Raw genomic sequence first — 21,283 nt, forward strand, 5'->3', positions numbered from 1 at the left:
TTTGAGCAGGCAGCTGTCTCATTCGCATCACGCTGGGATCAGGAGCCGTGAAGTTGCATCTGTGTGGCTCGGGCGGTTGTGTGGCCAGTTTTTATGAGCTGTTTAATAGCGGTGAGCTGAACGGGGCCATTTAGTGCCGACTCAGTGGTGCAGTGTGAATGGGGTTAGGTCTGGTACTCTCGTAAAAACACCGTGTCCATTATTATGGGCACAGAAAGGAGGGAAGGGGTGAACATGGAAAAGGGAGGGGTCCTACATAAGGACGGGCTGTAAATCAGAGGTTCATTTATATACCTTCTCTCTCGCTCTCTCACAAACACACAAAGATCATTTCAACAAGATTTTCCACCGTTCTGCGTGTGCAGAACCACTTCTCTGTTTAAGGTCATTTGGAAAAATAAGCCAAGGGGAAATGTATTAAAAGTACACATTTGTTTTTCTTCGAATGATAGTTATAATAATAAATATATAAATGTGGATATAATCATAAATAATATATGCAGAGTTTATTTGCAAAAACAGATAAGTTAAAAAATGTGTTTTTATTGTGTAATTTTTTTCTGTATAATTCTGTTAGTTAGCTTTATTTTTACTTAATCAAAACAACAAGAAACTGCAGTTTGATTGATATTAATTCTAATGCACAACAAAGAGTCATTTAAAAAAAAATTACGCACAGCTTTTTATTAATTTATAACGTTTTTCTAACCTCAAAATGCAAACCCACCACTTATCCCTGAAAACCCCTGATCAGCTTTATCAGTCAGAGTTTAACACTCGTATCAGTTATAGGCTTAAAATATTACCCTACTGATATGGTGAAATATGAATAAATATCAGTAGCCAAAATATTTCTGATATCTCATCATACTCGGTCAACATTTGCCTGCTTTTTTCCTTCATTTCACACTGCAACTCTTTCTGAAACGGATTGTTTTGTTTCTTGCCGTCTTCCGCTTCTCAAGTAAAAGTTTTTGTTTGAAGGATGTTTAGATAAATGCTGATTACGATAAATAATTTTTGCAGCGTGATACAATGTTTCACTGTCATATACTTTACTGGAGCTTTTGTGTGCATAATGACTTGAGCAGGTCCACACAAATTTAAAGGGATGCCAGAAGAGGCCAGAGAGTGTCTGTAAAGTAAACTACTGTCAAGTTTTACTGCTCTTTGTGTATGTACTCGAGCGGGTGGGAGGAGGAGAAAAGATTAACAGGTAAAGCAGATCTCTACAGCTGCACACGCCAATTTGTCTTTACACTACACTTAACAAGAATCTTTCCTTTGTGTGTTTGTGCACGTATGTGTGTGTGTGTGTGTGTGTACAGTAAGGTAAATTAGGGTGACACCTAATGTACATTTTCACTATCACAAACAAATATTCAAATCTAGATAGGTAATCTCCATTTAATCTCATTGACCTCTTTTAGAAACAATCGATATTTGTGTTGTCGTTTTATCTCTCCTGTGTGCCAGCAAGGATGCGTCAGCTAAAACAAACGGCTCCTCTCGGCCCAAAAATTCAAGTGATAATCACATTGTTTCTCTCACACAAACACAGATGCTCGCCCGGTTTACGTAAGTCTTTGCAATAATATTTCTCTCCGCGTGTTTTGAGGACACCCGGCTCCAGTTACTTTGTCCCTCATCGCCACAATCGATTGAGCACTTGAATTTTAATTGAAATTAAACACAAGCAGCTACGCAAACAGTGGACGGAGGAGAGAAAGAGGAAAGGAGAGAGGGAGTCTCGGGCCTGTAGAGCCGCTGAGTCTAGACTCCAGATGTGTGGAGTGGCCCCCAAGGTCTTCAGTAAATATCAGCAGCACATGTCAACACAGTTACAGCTCTACCAATGAAGACGAACAATAGGCAAAACATTTCAAAAGATCACGACTCAGGTCCTTATCCTAAGTATTTATCATTTTGATGTCTAATATCTCTCCACCATACCATTCACAATTATACTATTGAAGTATAAACGTTAACATTTATTCTTTTATTCTCGCTGCCCTTGCTATAATCGTCACTGTTTTAGATTTTCAGGACGGATCTTGAAGGACAACTCAGTACATACACCTGAAGCACATGGACAGCATCCAACGTGCATTGAGTAAACATGGCCAGAAGAGATATTCAGCTGTTTAAATACTGTTCCCAAAGACCTGGGCTATTTTTGAAGAGCACTGTGATCTGTGTGCTGTTTGTAAGGGATGTTTGAGCTGACCAAAGTGAGAATATGTACTGAGCAAACATGCGACCAAAGTATTGTACCAATACAGTTGTGTGACAGCTGCTTCCGCTGCTTGGCTTTTGTCAGCGTGTGTGAACAGGTGAGCAACAATTCATTCCCCGAGATAAAAAAGAAGAACATGCACACAAAGTGAACAAATATGCAGCAAAAGTATGGCGTTGCAAGAGCAAGTTTATACGCACGTTGCCTTGTCGAGCGAGTGCACACACGTGCTGTGAATATTTTGACATCTCGCGGGGGATTTTGAGGTCAGGCGACCTAACATAATTATCAACCAATTATGAAAGGTATGTTTGAATTATATGAAATTATTGACCCCTGTAAAGCACACAGTTACTCATTGTCCACATCTGTTGGAGAATAATGATTTGAGTGAAATAACAGCAGTTTCTCATATAGATTAGAAATAAACTTCTAATCTGTTATCATCTATCATTTCCATGGGCAATCCCCTCCATAACTTTATGGTTTGTAAGAAACGTATTTGTAAGTGCTGGAAAAAGTCTGTAAGATGAAAAGGACCCAGAGTATGAATAACGTAGCAAAATATTTGAGTGCAATAATAAAAGGGGAAGTATTAATTGACCGCTATGTTCCCATATGTAACATACTTTAGGCAAAACAACAAATGAAGGCTAAAAAAGATCTCTGTTGGTGATTCAGTGTTGAATGCAAAGATGTAGATGAATTGTATCATTGGGGAAATTCCTGAAATATTTTCAGCCAAAACTTGAAATAAAAATTCTCTGAAAATGTATTTAAAACTAATATATTGAACCATCTGTTTGTATTTTATTAAACCCTGATGATAGAGTCAGAAATGCACAAGTTTTTTATTTTAAGCATGCGTACAACATACTTTGTAGGATTTCTGTGGGTTAAAATGTACAAACCAAAAGCATTAATACCCAAGAAATGGAGAAGAGATGCCTCTTTATAGAACATAAAATAGTTACTATATTTTAATTTTCATGTGTCCATTTATGAGAAATATCGACAGTTATGGATGTGACTTTCTTACCTGACTTATATTACCTGACTTTGGAAAAAATGCTTTAAAAAAAAATTGTTTAAAAACTAGAGAGACTTTACATTTAAACCACCAAATATTGACATCTGACATATCGGTGTTATTAAAACTTTTGGAATTAAACTTTTTTGTTCATTTTAAGTTTAATATTTGCGTCGAATTGCCCTTTGACATCTTGAGGAAATCTTCACTTTAAAACATATTACATTTTCATTACTGTTCTGATTCTTTAATACAGGGTCTGCTGCTTCCAGATGTGTAGGATTCAGAAGATGTAGATTCAATCTTTACCACTAGGGGGACTGAAACACTGTGACTCAGCTGAAGGAAAGCTGGTGAGAAAATCCAACAGCAAAAAAGCCAGAGAGACATCACTCAGGTACCTCATTAGTGTGTGTGTGTGTGTGTGTGTGTGTTTGTGTTTGAGTCTGTGCTACAGATAATGATGTTCAAAGGTTTATTGGGATTTTGGCTGTTATCTCTTTCAACCGTTTTTGTCCAGCCCTTGGACCCTTTGTCTAACAGGCCGTGCCTTAGGATGAGATCATAGATTAACAGATTCAACCATCCATCTACGAGTGCAAAACACCATACATCTGCTGTAATTTACCAGACACGTGAAGTACACAATTCCCATATGTGGTATAAAAAACATTTTTCGTGATGTATGCGTGCGCATGTTTGCATGCGTTGACAGTGCGCCGTCGCCTTTTTAAAACAACCGCCGCGTCTGGATGCATCTTAAATTAAAGCCCGACAATACTCCTTCAGAGCGTTTTTTTCCTATTCGAGCATCTGCCCATGCGCCCGCCTGGCTGCTTGGCAAATATGAGCAATTTCCCTACAATGTGGTTACAATGAGCCAGTAATCGTTGCAAACTGCCCCCTACCCACCCCCATGCCACAAACACTCCCCTGCATTCAGTGTTGACACAGCTTCAGTGGGAATACCCACCCTTTATACCTCCTCTTGCTCTGACCCCCCTCTCCAACACACACACACACACACATCAGAGGCCCAGCCATCAGGCCCCACACCTGGGCATGTTTGCAAAGGAAGAGGCCGGGGCGGGCGGCCCTCCATGCGCCTGTCGACTGGCTCCACAATGTCTGGCCAGCTGTGAGCCTGGCCTGCCCTGAGCCCTCACTGTGGGGGCTGAACACACAGCTGGGGAAGGCATGCTTCCCAAAGACGGAGAGAGCAATAGAGAGAGAGGAAAGAGAGGGAGAGAGAGAGAGAGAGAGAGAGAGAGAGAGAGAGAGAGAGAGAGAGAGAGAGAGAAAAGAAAATCGAGGGAGGGAGACAGAGGAAAGACAAAAAGAAAGTTTCGGAATGAGGAAAGCAACAACACTATATATATGGATTTAAGTACAGTGTTAGATTCTACAGACAGTGTTCGTTTATAGAAACAAATGGTGATAAAGTATTCATATACTTTGTTACTATTCTCTCAAAAACTTTACCTCATGAAGTCTTGAACGTTTTTTCTTTTACATTGTAGATTATATAAAAGTTAAAGAGATATTTAACCCCCCACCAAAAATTATCAAAATATATGTAATTACTTATACTCCTTAATATGACTATTTCTCCCACGGAACACAAAAGAAGATATTTTGAGAAATGGGTAAGTGGATTAGTGTCAATACAATGGAAGTCAAAGAGGTCCAGTGTTGTTTGGTTACCAAAATTCTTCAAATCATCTTCTTTTGTGTTCTGATGAAGAAATAAAGTCATACAGGTTTGAAATGACATGATGGTAAATACATGATGAAGATTTTTTTCTTCTCTTTAACAGAACCATGACACACTTGATATCACTTGTCATGATACACATTTGGATGCATAAACTGTGTCATCAATACCAGCTGGAAAAAATATTCTGTAAATTAAAACAAGTCCTCTGGGTTTTTATTGTAAAAATCTTATCATAAAGCACACGTCTTGATTTTTATTAGTCTCAGGTGCAATCATTTAAATATTTTACAGTCATATTTTTTGAATTTACAGTGAATTTGCCTTTGACTTTCTATAGCATGTACAACTTTTGACAAAAATTAAAGTCTATCATTACATTTACATTTAGCAGATGCTTTTATTTTGGTCTGTCCCCGCACTAGTTTTTGCAATCCTCGCAGATATGATTTACATATCACAGCTGTCCTTCTAAACCTTGTACCTCTATATTTAGTGATTTTTGCCACAAATCATTATTATTAGTCACCCTTAATGTTTTTCGCTGGGTTTTTGCAAATATCTGAACAATAAAAAAGTATTAAAAAGTGTTCGTCAAGTTTGACAACACATGGTATATTCAATTTAAAAGTACAGTGTTTTTTCCTTTTCCTGAAAAACAGTGAATTTGGACATCCGACAATATACCGTATATTTAAGGAGCACCTCGCATGTGGCTATATTCACAGCATTAATTTAATAAACGATTCACAACAGATCCTAATGTTGATTGGGGCGTTGATCTATTTGCACAGGCCAGATTGCACATAATGTGGTGTATGTGATGTGTTGTAGCTCTACTGGCAAAAGGTTCTTCTTACTGACCCTTATGATGGGCCTGCTGGGTTAAAACCAGCCTCTCTGAAGTCATCATGCTGCGTCTCAAACCTGTTCTGTCCCAGTTCAAACCCAAGCACCCCACTGCTTCCTCTCACACATGCACACACATGCAAACACACACACCAGATGGGCACAGTAGATAGACAGAAGGGCAACACATGTGCCCTTAAAGGAAGCTAGAAATTAAGGAAGCGTTCAGGTGAAAACGTACTTAAACGTGTAACACAATAATGGTTTTCTACTGTAGTTCAATCATCCACTATAACATTCTGTATACTACTGTTAGGATCACTCCACTTTACATCTGAAGACACACTTACACACGGTTTATACCATATACGTCACGTACCAATCAGCGCATATCTCCAGAGAAACCTACAGCCTCTCCACCTACTGCATTCCATGGCAGTCCACCACTTCTCTGTCTGCTTTATCTGCCAAGACGGTTGGGTTGTGTCTGGCGATTGGTTTGTTTCGTAGACTGCCGTGGAAGTCTCGAACATATGCCAACACAACAAAGTGACAAAAATAAGCAAACGGAGTGAGACATTAGGTGTTGTTCCACTTTGCAAATGTTTTTCCACTTGTGTGAATTATGGGGCTTTACTTGGGAATCCAAAAAACTGGAATGCCAGGAATCGACGTCAGAAGAACAGAACAGCAGACTTGAGACAGCTAATTTTGAAATCTGTTTGTTCATTTGCCTACAGGGAACAGATCTCCCTTAAAAGGAAAATTCTCTCATTATTCCTCTCATTTTGTCATTACGTATTATGTCAACCTCATGTCGTTCCAAACCCGAATGACTTTCCTCTGTGGATCTGGTAAATGTGTACCTTAGAGACACGCTAACTCAAAAATAAAATGCCTGCCAAATAAATATACTAAGGTCCATACAACAGTTTACAGTAACCACAGCTGTTAAAGGGACAGTTCACCCTGTCACCTCTGTCATCATTTCCTCACTCTCTTGTCCTTTCAAACCTGTATGACTTTCTTTCTTCCTAAGAACACAAAATATATTTTAAAGAACCAACAGTGGTACACGTTCACTTCTATTGTATGGACACAACCAATGCAAGTCAATGGGTACCACCGTTGTTCGATTACTAAGCAACTGATGACAGAATTTTTTAGGTGAACTATCCCTTTAATGCTCAGATAAAAAGGTTATGGTTAACAACAACATGAGCAAGTGGGAGAACATTTTTTGATGAACTAATAGCTGGCTGACAATCTGATGACCCGAAACCACTGGCCACATCAGCAAACAGCAGTCACCTGCTTCGCTAAAGGAAATGGAAAAATCAGCAGTCCAAATGAGATAACAGAACATGCCTTTTGTACGTTTTTGCGTGTTTGTGTGCGCGAGAGAGAGAGAGAGAGAGAGAGAGAATTCCCTGAGTGAAGCAAAAAGCAGGAACTATCTCTACAGCTGTCTTTGAAACAGGAAGCTACTCTCTGAGAAGAGGTTTCTCAAGGCCTGATCATAGAGGCGTGACAGGAAGCCCCATCAAATGACAGGAAGTGAATTCTGGAGAGAGGAAGTGGGCTGTGGAGCTTCGGCTCCAGTGAGTCTGGGCCCTAAAGCGAGGGAGGAAAAGTGTGCAGGAGAAAGATGCTGGGCGTAGTGATGTTAGCAGCAGCTGTTCCCACACTGCCAGCTGTGAGTTATTATTTGCCGCCCAGTAAAAATACACTGGCACCAGACGGGCAGCCTCCTGTCGCCATGGATCCTCCTGCCACCGTGGTCCTAGTAAAGTCCTAGCGAAGAACAGATGTGTGACAGCACGTCAACAATCAACATCATCTTTCATTCTCTTAAAAAAAGTATGTTTACAATCGACACAGACCACAATCGTTCACATGTTGTCTCCACATTTTAGAACTGTAAATCTAATTTAATGATTCTTTTCGGGAGTAAGTATTTATTTAATCACCACGAGCGAGTAAGAAAACAAAGGTGATAAAAATATATACATTTGTGAACTAATTAAGGCAAAGACTCAACCTGGGACATATTTACAATGCCTTAAAACACATGCTAGTGAATGACTCTTTACACTCCCCTCAGGTTCATAAAAAAGTCTTTAAAGTTTATGTCGCAGACCGTAGCAGCGTTCACAGCATATGTTAAAAGCATTCCGTCCGTGTCTTATCTGAACACTTAGCATACAGAGAATAAGGAAATAGCTGCTTTGCATCTAAATAAAAAGTTTCACCTCAGATAAGTAGGTGCTAATTTGTATAGCGGCAGATTGCTTGAATACAGTAGCAGCGTCATTGAGCGTTAGAGGTTGTGACTACCGCAAAGCTTGCTTATACTCGTGCTCATTTGGGTATAAACTTCCTCATTCAGACCGTGAGGAGCATCACAGGTGCTAAGTGTAGAGCTCATTGCTAATGGCTCGTGACCCTTACTGAGGAAACAGGTGATGGCTCTGGAGACAATAGCTCATTAGAATCATCACACTTTCTGAGCACCACCACACGAAGTTAACCACTACAACATTTCAACTACTGTAAAAGTCTTTGTGAGGCATTACGTCCTTTCTTTAAGGATGCTAATGGCTCATTAGTAGCCGTTGCAGTGGCACTTGAACACCTGGACTTTGAGAAGTTTAAATGTGAGAGAAGAGCAACATTTGTCATGTGATATTCTATGCTCACCTATAATGATACATTGAATAAACAATAAAATCGTTGCAATCCTTTTGAAACTTTGAATGTCCATATTCGTTGTTTTTTAGGGGATGGCTTTCTTTGGGAATAATATGTAATATTAAAATGTAAAATTCTCCAGTATTCACATATATCTTTATTTCATAAGGTGATAGTATGCTGCGAATGAGAAATTTGAACAGATGTCATCATCATACCTAATAAGGACAATATGGAAACTATTTAATTACTTGTTATTTTTTTATTTGCATAATAACTTGCAGACTACTGCAACTTGTGTTAAGTACTTTAAACGTACAAAAAATTTGCTTAGGTGCAGGCTGCAGAGACATACAATAAAGAAACAAAAATATGTTCTTAAAGCTACGACTTTATATATTAAAATGTCATACATGTCATGCATTAAATGTCAAAAATATTGAAAAAGAAAGTGCAATAGTGCAGGATGTGCAAAAGCGAGACCAGTGCAAATCCTCACAGATTCATGTAAGATGCATTATAACGGCCAGAGCAGTGTGTGTTAATGTAACACATATAGAAACCACAATAGGCTTCTGGTCAAAAATTCCTGCAAGGCGGTTGTGTTGTGGCAGCTGGTCTGCCAGCACGGGATTGGTGTCCCCAACAAAATGAACCATCACATTTCTTTGGTTAACCAGTTTTACCATAAAAGATCATTATGCCCACCAGGTAGATCATCCTGAAACCAGCCCAGACCAGCATGAATACAGAAGGGTCGAGCAAATAAGTGCCAAGTGTCGTAGTGTCTCAAAAAGCCTTATTTTTAGATCAAAGGCATTTCAAATGACCTTTTCATATCATTAAGATAGTGAGCTCATGTTTGATAGAGAATAAGAAACTAAACAATGTCACAAGGACATACTCAAGAAGCACAGACGCTCCAGGGTGTCTTTCAGATTACTGCGTGAGACTGACTGGCGTTACCACCACATCTGGACAGCCATAACACATGACCCACAGTTACAACACAGACATAATTCAGCTCGCTTTTATAACCTTGTGCTGATAATATATCACATTGTGTTGCATCTGGAAAGAGATACGCACACACACATGCATTTACTTGGTTCTCTACATAGACATCTATTGCTTTTTATGAGCTAAATGACATACTTTATATATAAAATAATGTAATTATATACTATAAGTGTATTACACATCAGATATTATTTTATATTTTAGTAGTAAGTAAGTAAGTAAGTAATGTTATATTTTATGTATTCATAATATTTCTAATTTAAGTTCTCTTCATATCTCAAACCCCCAAATGTTGAGGATTATTTGGTCCCAAAGACTAAACCCAGTAAACACAGTCACACGCAGATACACACACACTCAAACACTTTTTTCACACAGCGATGGTAGAAATAGCGATTCCTTCTGCTCCTCATTCTGTTATGTTCTTCTCCAGAATTTCTGGAATGTCAGTGATGTTACATCTCCAACTTCGGTCATTTCAAACTCATTTCGAGCAGAGGCTTTGATCACCTCACACAGCTGCCCAGAACTACTTTCATTGCTCTGACAAAAGAAGAAGAGTGTTTTTCTCCAGAAGAAAGGCCAGGGTTTGGTTCCCAAAGAAAGCTGAAGTTTAGCTCCTTCACTTTCTCAGCATTGTTATGCAAACAGAGCCAGAGCTAAAGAAACATCTCATTAGCATGAGAAGAAGAGCCCACATCTGAGAAGAGACCTTCCAGAAAGACAATCTCTCATTCCCCTCTCTCTCTCTCTCTCTCTCTCTCTCTTTCACTTATTCATCCATTTCTTCTCATTCAGCTCTGATCCTTCACTTTCTTTTCTCCATCTTCATTGTTGTGTGATTCCAAAGATTCCCCATCTGTTTCTCTCTTACAACGAGATGCTGCATGTCATTTCTCTTTGGGAAACATCTTTAAGTATAGTTCTCTGATGTTAAACAATATTTATTTTTAATCTCAAGGGCAATTATTTTTACAGTGACACTCGCTGTTCGAAGGGCTTTTAATGTATCCTTCAGACTCGGGATGAATTCATCATGTAGATGGCAACAGTGTGGGCCTTAACTGTTGACAGATGTGAAGATCTTTAACATGGGCCGGCCGTGTGTGTGTAAATCACGATAAGTATGACTGCACTGATGTCTGTCTCATGGTAAAACTCCATCCATCTTAAAGAACCCAGCCAGAGTAAATATATATGTTTAGATGCTATATTTGGATTGCAGACATATGGTACTTTTGGAAAAAAAAGTAAGCTCTTCGGACCATAATAAGAAACGTGAAACACATTATTCATTATGACATAATATGCTGTTTAAAGGATTATCTACCAGGGTGTGTGTTTTGTGTAGGGATTTTGCATGTGTGTATGTAGGGTGGTGCAACCGTTTTGGTAGAAAGTTCATCCAAAGATGAAAATTCTGTCATCATTTACTCACCCTCTTGTCATTTTACACCTTCAGAACACAAAAGAAGATGTTTTGAAGAACGGTGGTAGCCGAACCATGGTGGTACCGATTCGCTTATATTGTTTGAACACAAAACCAATGCAAGTCAACGGGAACCGCAGTTGTTTTTGTCAACATTCTTCAAAATATCTTCTTTTGTGTCTACCAAATGTGTTAATGTAAATTATGTTTTGTAAACAATATAATGTTTATGAATATTAAGACTCTTGGTCTTGTGTGCCCTCATACATCTTGATTTCAATGGCTAGACAAACGTGAGCGTGTGAGGGTGTCAATAAGCCCCCTGATTATAACTTTGAGAGTCTGACAAACAGTAGATAGTGAACACTGGGAGTTATGTGACACACAGCCTGCTCTCATCTCTAGAAACAGAAACTACTGCCAGCTGTACAAAGAGTCAGAACCACTGCACGTCTGTGCCAGAACGCACACACATAAGAAATCCTGGAAAGTCCAGAGTCATGATGTTTGGCGTCCGTGTGAGTGACGCTTTTGGTTAAAACTAAGGCAGCTGGGCTGATGGAGAGCAGCTCATCTGTTGATTACAACATGTACCTGTGACTAGCACTATGGTGAAATGTATCATTGCATACTTCACGAGTAGTGTTAAGTCACCCACACACAGAGACGATAAAATATGGGTAGGGCGGATGACTAAGTCGCGCACCTGCTGGGCTGTCAGGGCATTTCACTGAAGACACTTATACACAGAGAGAAAGAGAACGAGGGAGGAAGGGAGGGGAGGAGGAAAGTAGGATATTTCCAGTGAAGGGAGAAGGATGTTGTGAAATCTTGTTGCGTATGTGACTGCACAGCTGCAGCTTTGTGGAAGCCGGTGTACTGAGCATGTGCAAACACAAAGAGAAAAATATGTATTGCTCATGTCGACACTTTGATTGGGGATGTTATCACAGATCAGAGACTGATAATGTGAACACGATTAGACCTGTTTCTAAAATAAAAGTGTCGGGGCAGTGTAAAAAAGTGACAACAGCTAATGTTGTGAAGGCAACAGCTTAGTTTAATGCATTTAATCGACTTAAATAATTGTAACAATAAGTAACTTAGATTGAAGGTGCACTTAGTATAATATAGTAAACACTCTTAAAAGTAAAGAAAACATCTCTTTCTTACCTTTTGTGATGTTAAGAACCCTTTTTCTCCACAAAGAACCATTTGGGTAACTGAAAGTAACTGTTCTTTATGGAGCCGTTCAGACATAAAGGTTATTTTATGGCATCGTGAAGCACACCTTGTGTAGTGTAGTATAGTATTGTATCAGATTTTTTATTTATTTATTTTCATCCGATGCATGTGCCTGGCACATTCTTGTCTGTTTGGTGATAATATTAAGGGTGATAACTATTTATTTTATATTTAATTTATATTAAATACATATAAATATGTATTATTATTGTTGTTTATTAAATCAAATTAAACTACTTAACAATTATTGATTTTTTGCTGAGGTCTATCTGAAGTTAAGTTTGGGCCACATAACGTTTGTTTACTGTATGTTGTTGCTGCTGAAACCGTCTATATTTCAGCTGTCTTGGACTTTGTTTATAGACGGACGTTAACTCCGGGCCAGGTGTGTGGTACTGATAAAACCATCTATATTGACTTTATATTGACACTTATTGAATGTTCAATCTAAGTGTAAAAGATGAATTACTTTAAAACTAAAGCTTTTTGGTTACTGATGGCATTATATAAATGTTCTGTTAGGAGTTATCAATTATTGGTTTGTTCTGTGAGTAAATTAGGAACTTAGATAAAAAAGAGATTAGAGAAGTATTCGACTGTTCATGTGATATTTATGCCATAAGGTCACCTACTGTATATACTGTTGAATTAAACAGCTTAAGGCTTCTCATATCAATGATGTTTTATCACTTTGGCTTTATGAGAAATGAGCATGTGATGAAGAGCAATGAGCTTGTTGTAAAACTACAGACAACATCACATGAACACTCCTCACATGATCTCTCACTATCCCCTACTTTCAAACACCATCCTGTATGGTCATTTTAAATAACAACAAACCTATTCTGACATCACAAAACAGGGAAAACTACAATTATGATGCAAGTCCTTTATTATTTCCCCAGCATTGTTTACTTGCTCTAAGAATCATTATTTACGTTGCACGCTGGCAATGAAAGAGGATGCACACACACACACAATGTAACAAATGCACACATAAGCACATGCACCTTTAGTTTCCTGTAACTATTAGGCTCTGATCCAGCACATTCCACTGTTAGGGAAGGAAATACCTCACAGCTTCGGTCTCTCTGATGCCTCAATACAGAGAAACACCCTGCACATGAACTTCTTTTGTTCTTCATGACATATTTATTAATGGCTGTGCAGGTGGCGTGTTCAGCTATCCGTTTTTACAAATGATAAGTTAAATATTAGTTTAAATCAATCAACACATGAAGCCGTTAAGCAAGATAACAATATTGCTGTTTCATATGTTTTGACAGACCTCTTTACAAGCATTTATTTAATTTCTGGGAGTGAAAAAAACACTAAGCAACAAAAAAAGGTTTTATTTTGGAAACCAATATTTATATACATGTGCATAAACATTTGAATTGAGAAATTATTAATAATAATCGAGTTTACTTGTTGTATCAACAGCTTTTGTTAAAGCTCTTTAGTTTAGTTGTCTCTAAGTAAAACTGAGTATAACATTTTGTCTCTCGTAGTCCATCGCCACAATAAGGTCATTTATGATGAGATGACCTCCAAAACATAATAAAATGATGTATAAAGCGATGCATCGCTCCATACAGCCGCTGTGTGGTCCAGCTCTCCCAGGAGATGTGCACAGGAGTCCCAGGCCTTCTTTAACTGTCTGTTCTGCTTTGATACCCACTCTAAAAGGTGGTGCGACGGGTGGTCTATATATTCATGTTAGTGTGCGCTCAAACCCATGTATTTTATACCCCGTCTCTGCACATTGATGTCTTTGTGAGACCGATTGTGTGCTTGGACGAAGGTTCAATGCAACAAATTTAGTTTTTCACACGTCTTTTTATGTGACTTAATGTGTGTGAGAGAATGTGTTTTGGGGGGGGGGTTTGGCTTGGTTGCCAAGTGAGCACCATATGGGCTGCCTGTAAGGGTGCAGCTGAGGTCTCTGGGCCGTTCCCAGAATTGACATGGTAATGAGAGTGACTCTCTTTAACTGGACGCTGGGCTCAAGCTGGAGCTGAGAGGAGACGCTGCTTTTCAGTGCCTCCAACAGGCTGCGGGACAGCCCACCTCTACAAGACACGGCCCCTCTAACAGGCCAAAACCACCTGTTTGATTTTCTCATGGAGGGGTGGGGGGGCACGGAAATGAAGAATAAAGAGGGAGAGAGCTGAGGAATGTGCTCTGTTAATTCGGTTTCTGAGTGTCTACTTATGTTCATTCAACTTTCTCGGTATAGCCCCCCAAGAACCACCAACACGCACACACGCGCACACACACACAGTGATTTAGAGTCTATGCTTACAGATGAATACACACAGACATGTACAGACACTAAAGCGAGATAGTGTTAACATACCACACACACAATGTTCACTCACACTCCCTTTGTTACTGTAACCCCCCTGAAACAATACAACCCCAAAAAAGATAAATGTTAAAGAATTAGGGCACCTTCTGCTCCCTTTTCTATACAATTGGAGTCCTGCGTGTCAGGCCCAGAAGCTACATGTGTGTGTGTTCAAGTGTATGGTGTTGGCTGTGGGAAAGAGATAGCGTCACTGTATGTATGTGTGTGTGTGTTTACCAAGGGGACGCATTCTTTAACCGTGAGAATGCCCAGGGGACATGGGATGCATCCTTTGAATCCAGATTGTAGCCTAATTTATTCCTGCGATCATTCCTATGGACCCTCACACTTAACGGAGTCACGCTTCACTTTCTTAAAAGACAAACAAAGTTGCAACATAAAGCACTTGGATACTTGAGCCTTACTTAAAATGAACGAATTCCATTGCATTAAATATCAACAAGTGGTAGCCTATATGTGAAAAAATATCGTTAGTATGAAAATATGAAGTATAAAATATACTGTAAGAATAGTATATAAATATGAAGTACATTATCTTTTCTTAGGGTAAGGACCCTTAAAGAGTAAATCAATTAAATTTGTAATTACTATTGAATTCAATAGTGGTGAAACATTATTTACTTACTGATCGCAGTTTTTATGGTTTTATTGTAGTATTAGTTTATGAAACATTTATATTTAAAACTATTCTTTGTATATTTTTGGTTTGCATGTTAATTTTACTTTAACGTTTTGCTGTTTTTATGTGCTCTTGTAGTTTTATTATGTATTTGTTCATTTATGACATTGCTATATTGGTAAAAAAAAAACTTTTTGGTTTAGTTTTTTTTTTTCATTTAATAATTTTAGGTTCTCAAATTAAACTTATTTCAGTTTTATCTTGAACCATCTTTTCTCATTTTTGTTAAGTTTACAGCTTTCAATTAATACTTTTTTAAAATATTCATACTTTTACATATATTCGTACTTATACAATTTCAATTAACAGTAATGTTTTGATACTTATATTTTTTGTAAACTGCAATAATTTTCCCGCAAGAATTGATGGATCATTCCATTCCTGTGGGAGTTGACAAAATTTACATATAGTACCTACATAAAACAGGTGTGTGGTTGAAAATTACCTCCATTATATTTACCAGCCCAGCCCTGCCATTTGGCAGATGGTCAGCTGAACTGATCGACGCGGCTTTAGGCAGTGAGTTCACACTTTTTTTTACACATAGGCAAAATGTCTGTTGAGCTTCACTTGTAGCTTGACTACAGCTGCAGGCTAAACACCTGTGCGGGGTGTGTGAGAAACATTGGGTGAGAGTGTGTGTATTTTAGGGTGTGGCTAACTGCCTCGGCTCTGTGGACAAACAGCTTCCCAGCAGCACCTGATACATGTGAGTTTCTGGTTACCTCTTTCTGGAGATTTCAAACCTATTTACACGTTTATAAAGGAATGAAACCAATGAGTCAAAACCAAACAATTTTTGCCGGCGGACTCGATTGCCTCATGGCCTCCTGCCATTTCTCGCACCTGTTGATCCTGAGGCTTGTTAGGCGGTCACAAGCATTTCTGAAAGCATGACGTAGTTAACAACACCGTCGAGCGAGTGACCTTTTATACGTGATAACAAAACGTTTACCAATGGAAAGACGGTAATGTTTTTGGCGCAGGCTGTTCAAAAACAATTCACGTCTTAATGACCCTACATGTCAAACCAAAGTATCTCGAGAGCGCCGTGCCACCCAGAGAGGGACAATCTTGAAATCCAAAATAATCCAGATTACATACTTGCAATACTGAAAACAAAAGAGTTGGAAAGGTCTGTTCAGTGTCAACGTTGACGGCTATTTATCAGAACCATCACCGGGTTTCATTCTCAGGCGATCGCCACAATACGCTTTGACAAACAGGAGGGCTTCCCATTCTTTAAGACTGCCACTGGGAAAACGGATTTGAGGAATTAATCTTAGCACGGAACTGAAGAGGAGAGAGTGACCAAGGTTTGGTATTGTCCCTTTTCTCTGAATAGGGCTTTGTGATGGAACCACAGCTGCCACCATCACACCCATGTTTAGGCCATACTTTTATCAAGCACAGATCGGTTTGGTGTTATTTTAGCACATGTAGGTATGAAGAGGAAGTCAGGTGACGTTGTTCATTGAGTACACAACGATCTTTGAGACGCAACCGTACCATACCATAAGCAACAAGTTGCAACAAGCTGTCAGACCTAGAAATAGTTGCTGAGGGCAACTCTTTTGACAGCGCTAAACAATGTCGGAAATAGCATGGCACCTGACACACACTACTCTTAAGCCTTATTTATACAATGGAAGAAGCTGAACATACTTCTGGTGGATGAACCTGACCACACAAAGCCTGCGTTTATACAACGTATGGCCTCAGTTAAAGGGAAAGTTCACCCAAAAACAAAAGTTTTCTCATTTATTCACACTCGTGTTCCAAATCTGTTTGACTCTAACTTCTGTGCTATGCAAAAGAACATATTTTGGAAAATGTCTCGGTGGTTTTATGTCTATACAATGAAGGTCATTTGGGTTCAGTGTTGTTCGGTGACAAACATTCTTCAAAATATCATCCATTGTGTTCTGCAGAAGAAAGTCACACAGGTTCGGAATGTCATGAGAGTAAATTCTATTTTTGGGTGAACTATCCCTTTAAGAGTGACGTAACGTCCAGTTGTAAACAGCATTCACAATTAGTTTTCATCCTGAACTGCTTTTCAAATGACTATAAAGTAGTCTTTAGTCTAAAACAGGGCAAGCAGAAACACTCCAGAGGGTCTCAGGCTAAATGGCCTCTGTCCCTCTCCCCTGCTGCTGGTGACAGCTGCCCGGTAGTCAGGGTCTTCCCTCCAAAACTTGGCCATTATACCCCAGCTGTGAGCAGCTGGTCTCCCGTAAACACACACACACATCACACATCCTCTGGATCACTGTTCTCTCAAAGGCAGTGTGATGTAAATTAGGCCAGAGAGAGAGAACATCATTCAACTTTTCTTCTTTTGTCAAGGTGGGGCAAGAGTCTACAAACTTTAACAATAGACCACTGCCCACCTGGAGCAATTGAGACTCTCTTGTGCACATTAAATCATTAAGCTGTGAATATAATAACATGGAGTAAAGAAGTCTTGAAAAACAAGGCTTTGTATACACCTGGTGTTTATAGAAGGACGGCAAATATTGCTGCTCTATATCCATCGTGTTGCACTATTTTATTTCATGTATTTTCTGATCATAATTTTGTTTTTGTATCGTACATTTTCCAGATCATATTATTCTCTTCATTTTGTTAATTTTATGAGATTGCTTCTTTGTCATTTCTACACATAATTTTATGGTATAATTGCGGGAAGAATGCTTTTGGGAAGCGTCAAACCAAATATCACTTATAGTAACATGGAAAAAAGCTAAAAAAAGAGATTGAACTAAAAGTGAATGAACAGATGCGATGTTTCAAAAAGCATCCTTAGTTGTTTCTGTGACACCTTCAGAAGCGGATGTGTCACATGATCTATGTCACTGCATGCAGAAGTTGTCTTGTAAAATCTCACTTTTAGATCACACGGTTAATTTATTGTAATGCTATAACTGGCAAGGATTAACACCCTTTTTGCATTTTTGATTGACTCCAATTGTGATTACAAAGTGTTTTGAAAGTTGTCTAGTCCACTTGTGAGCGGATCTTAATACCCGGCATACATGGGTTCCAAGTATCCACTTTGTAAACGCTTTATTCACGGACACACAGACCAGACTTTACTACTCTGTCCTTTTTAATACCACTCAGTAACACTGCCTTCTGTCGCTTTTTGAGGACGTTAATATGGTGCTGTCTGCTTTCATTTATTACCCCAGTAACAGCACAAAAAAAACGTCTGTTCCCAGAAGATGACACGGTGGAAGATTAACTTGAAGAAGGAGAGCTGTTGCCAGCGAGCATGAGAAAAAGGGAGGTGGAAAACAAAATGTGTTTGTGTGCGCGGGGGGTGACGGGGGGCATCCAGAGGACAGAAAGAACTCGGACGTTATTAGATTTGCAACAAGCCACAACACTGTTGCCCATTGTGTATCGGCCTCCTTTAAGTCCCCCACCCCTGTCCAACCCTTAGCTTCTCCCAGAATCCAGAGCATGTCTCCTCCCTCTCCATAACCCTGGTTCTCCTATCCCAGCCTTTCCCAAAGGTCCAAGTCCTCTCCAGGCAATCTCCAATGGAGTGGAAATGATCCCCGTGCACAATGCCCACTCTCTGAATGGGGCTTCAGCATGCCACCGGTGCTCTGTCACCAGCAGATGGGGAGCTAATTAGGAGCCATTAAGGCACTTTGATAGTGTGTGTGGGAGCCAGGCGGAGAGTGTGTAGCGTGAAAGTGTGTGGGGAGACCAGCATTCACAAGCTGCTACCAGAGGACCACTGGGTTGTGACATATGTCAGGCACAAATAATATAATAGTAGGCCTATATAAATCCTAATACATCATATATGCATCATATGATTACTATTATTCACTGCTGCATGTTTTAACCAGGTAGTGAGTAAAAAGCATAAATCAGAAGAGGTCCGGCCACAAATAATTGTATCAAGTCTTTTATCCCTACATTCCACATTGCATTAAACATTTCCTTTCCGTGTCTACTGCTTCATATCACTGTGATGTTTAATTAAAGACTTCATAGCAAGCTGATGACACGGCACAGAACACTGCAGCCTTTAGACAACCGTCACATGACTTCAGACAGGATGTGATTCCCTTGAGGACAATTATCAGAGGCCACTTTTCCCATGAGAAGGGAAAGCCAAGGATACATGCAAATGCCACAAGAAGAAGACAAGCATCACATCCAAAACAGAAATGTTTAAAAAAAATAACGGATAGCATCATTGCTCAATTTGCAAGACATCACTTGCATTCAAAATGGGCTTTATATTAAAGTATAGAATATATTGTCAATAAAAAATGATTTCTGAATTACATAGTAACAGCGTAGTCTGATTTGATGTAAATTGCACAGGTTTTGTTGAATGATTCCGTTAAACATTCCAGCACATGAAGGTCAACACACCATAAAGCATTAATAGATCACAGTTTAGCCAAAGTTTCCTAACGTTGTCTCTCTCCTAAACACTAGGAATATGTTTGTTTTTAATACCAAAAGTTCATAAGTATGTGCAATGGGGATGTTACACTTTTTGCCTCTCTTTGCCTTGATGTGCAGTAAACAGGCTTTGGAGAGCCCAGCTGTGAGGGCTTATTGTTGGAGTCGGTAGGAAGTGCTGATAGCTTGCGCAGCTGAACAAAAGCGGGATGAGCGAGTGGAGGGGCGCTCCAGACTCGTCGGCTCCAGCCGAGATTCTCTCTCACAGTCCCGATACTGCACTCCCATTGTTCAGCTCCTCCTCCACCTCCCCTCAACCCCGCTCAGCTGTGACCGAGCCAGAAACGCTCCAGTCCCTCTAACCCCTGCTGGATGTATAGATATGCGTAAGAGCCGTACGTAGGCTGCAAAACATGTACGCATGTGACATTATGTGCGTTAAAGTTTTCAAAGTATTGCAAACTTGCGTGGTAATTTGGATGCTAAATTAAACATAACAATATTTAAAAAAAAAAAAGTTTTATCTGCAAAACAAAAGTGCGATTAAACGCAATGGCAACTTTTTCTAAAGAAAAAATGTAAATAAAATAAAGCGACCCCTGGAATCTACTAGAAAAGCCCCGCGGCTCAATAGCCTATTTTTCACTTTGTCTTTCGCTTTCTGTGTCTTTACAAGCGTCTTTAGAGTCCACAATGGCAGTTTGCAGGTGCGCGGAGCGGTAATCGCATCAGAGGTTTTAAGTGATAAATGAGCGCTGACCAGTTTGTTCTCAGGATTCCGCGGCGCGCAGGTGAATGGGGGAGAGTGGTGGGATGCGAGCCTGTTGTTTGTTGTTGCTATGGAGACCGCCCGCTCGGCGCCAGGCTGACAGGCGTCAAGGCTCGAATGAATGGGTGACGTCACGGCGCTGGCGCCCGGCAGTCTGCTTCGGTTTGTTTGGACAATCTGGGGGAAGAATCAGAGCAGAGCAATGCAAAGTTCTGCGAGTGCGCGCTCAAGGCGACGCGCACATGTGAAGGAATTTGGGAGTTTGTGCGAGGAAACGCATTTGGAGGTCAACAATGAGCCAATCATTGTTGGAAAATAAACAAAAATAAAGAAAAAAATGAACGATAACCACAATGCCTGTCATTCTCGGCACGCTGTACAATAGGATAACTATGCATTATGCAAATAGTATATCCGCTACTTTATTGTAACAGATCGTTTTTTCTTTATGCGCATACAAAAAATAGTACACAACAGACGGAAATGTATAAATAGTAATAGTAGCAACTTAAAGGAGTTGAATAATAAGTACAGTCTCTTGAATTAAACATATTGAATCTCATTCCATGTCCTGTTGCACCACGATTTTATCATATTTTAGAAAATATTAAATATTATGCAATTTATTATTATATCACTTTTTGCCCTTTAAATTGTTTCGAAAGAGCCCACATACGATGAAAGCTTGTTTCATTTTTAAGTAATAACTGTTGCCTGTTAATCTTCGACCACCCCCACCCCTCTTGTCTTCTTCACCTGTGGAGTCTTGAGGCCACGGACAGCTGGATATCCACAGATCATCCACAGAAGACACAC

This window comes from Triplophysa dalaica, chromosome 21, assembly GCF_015846415.1.
Source record: "Triplophysa dalaica isolate WHDGS20190420 chromosome 21, ASM1584641v1, whole genome shotgun sequence".
Classification (NCBI taxonomy): domain Eukaryota; kingdom Metazoa; phylum Chordata; class Actinopteri; order Cypriniformes; family Nemacheilidae; genus Triplophysa; species Triplophysa dalaica.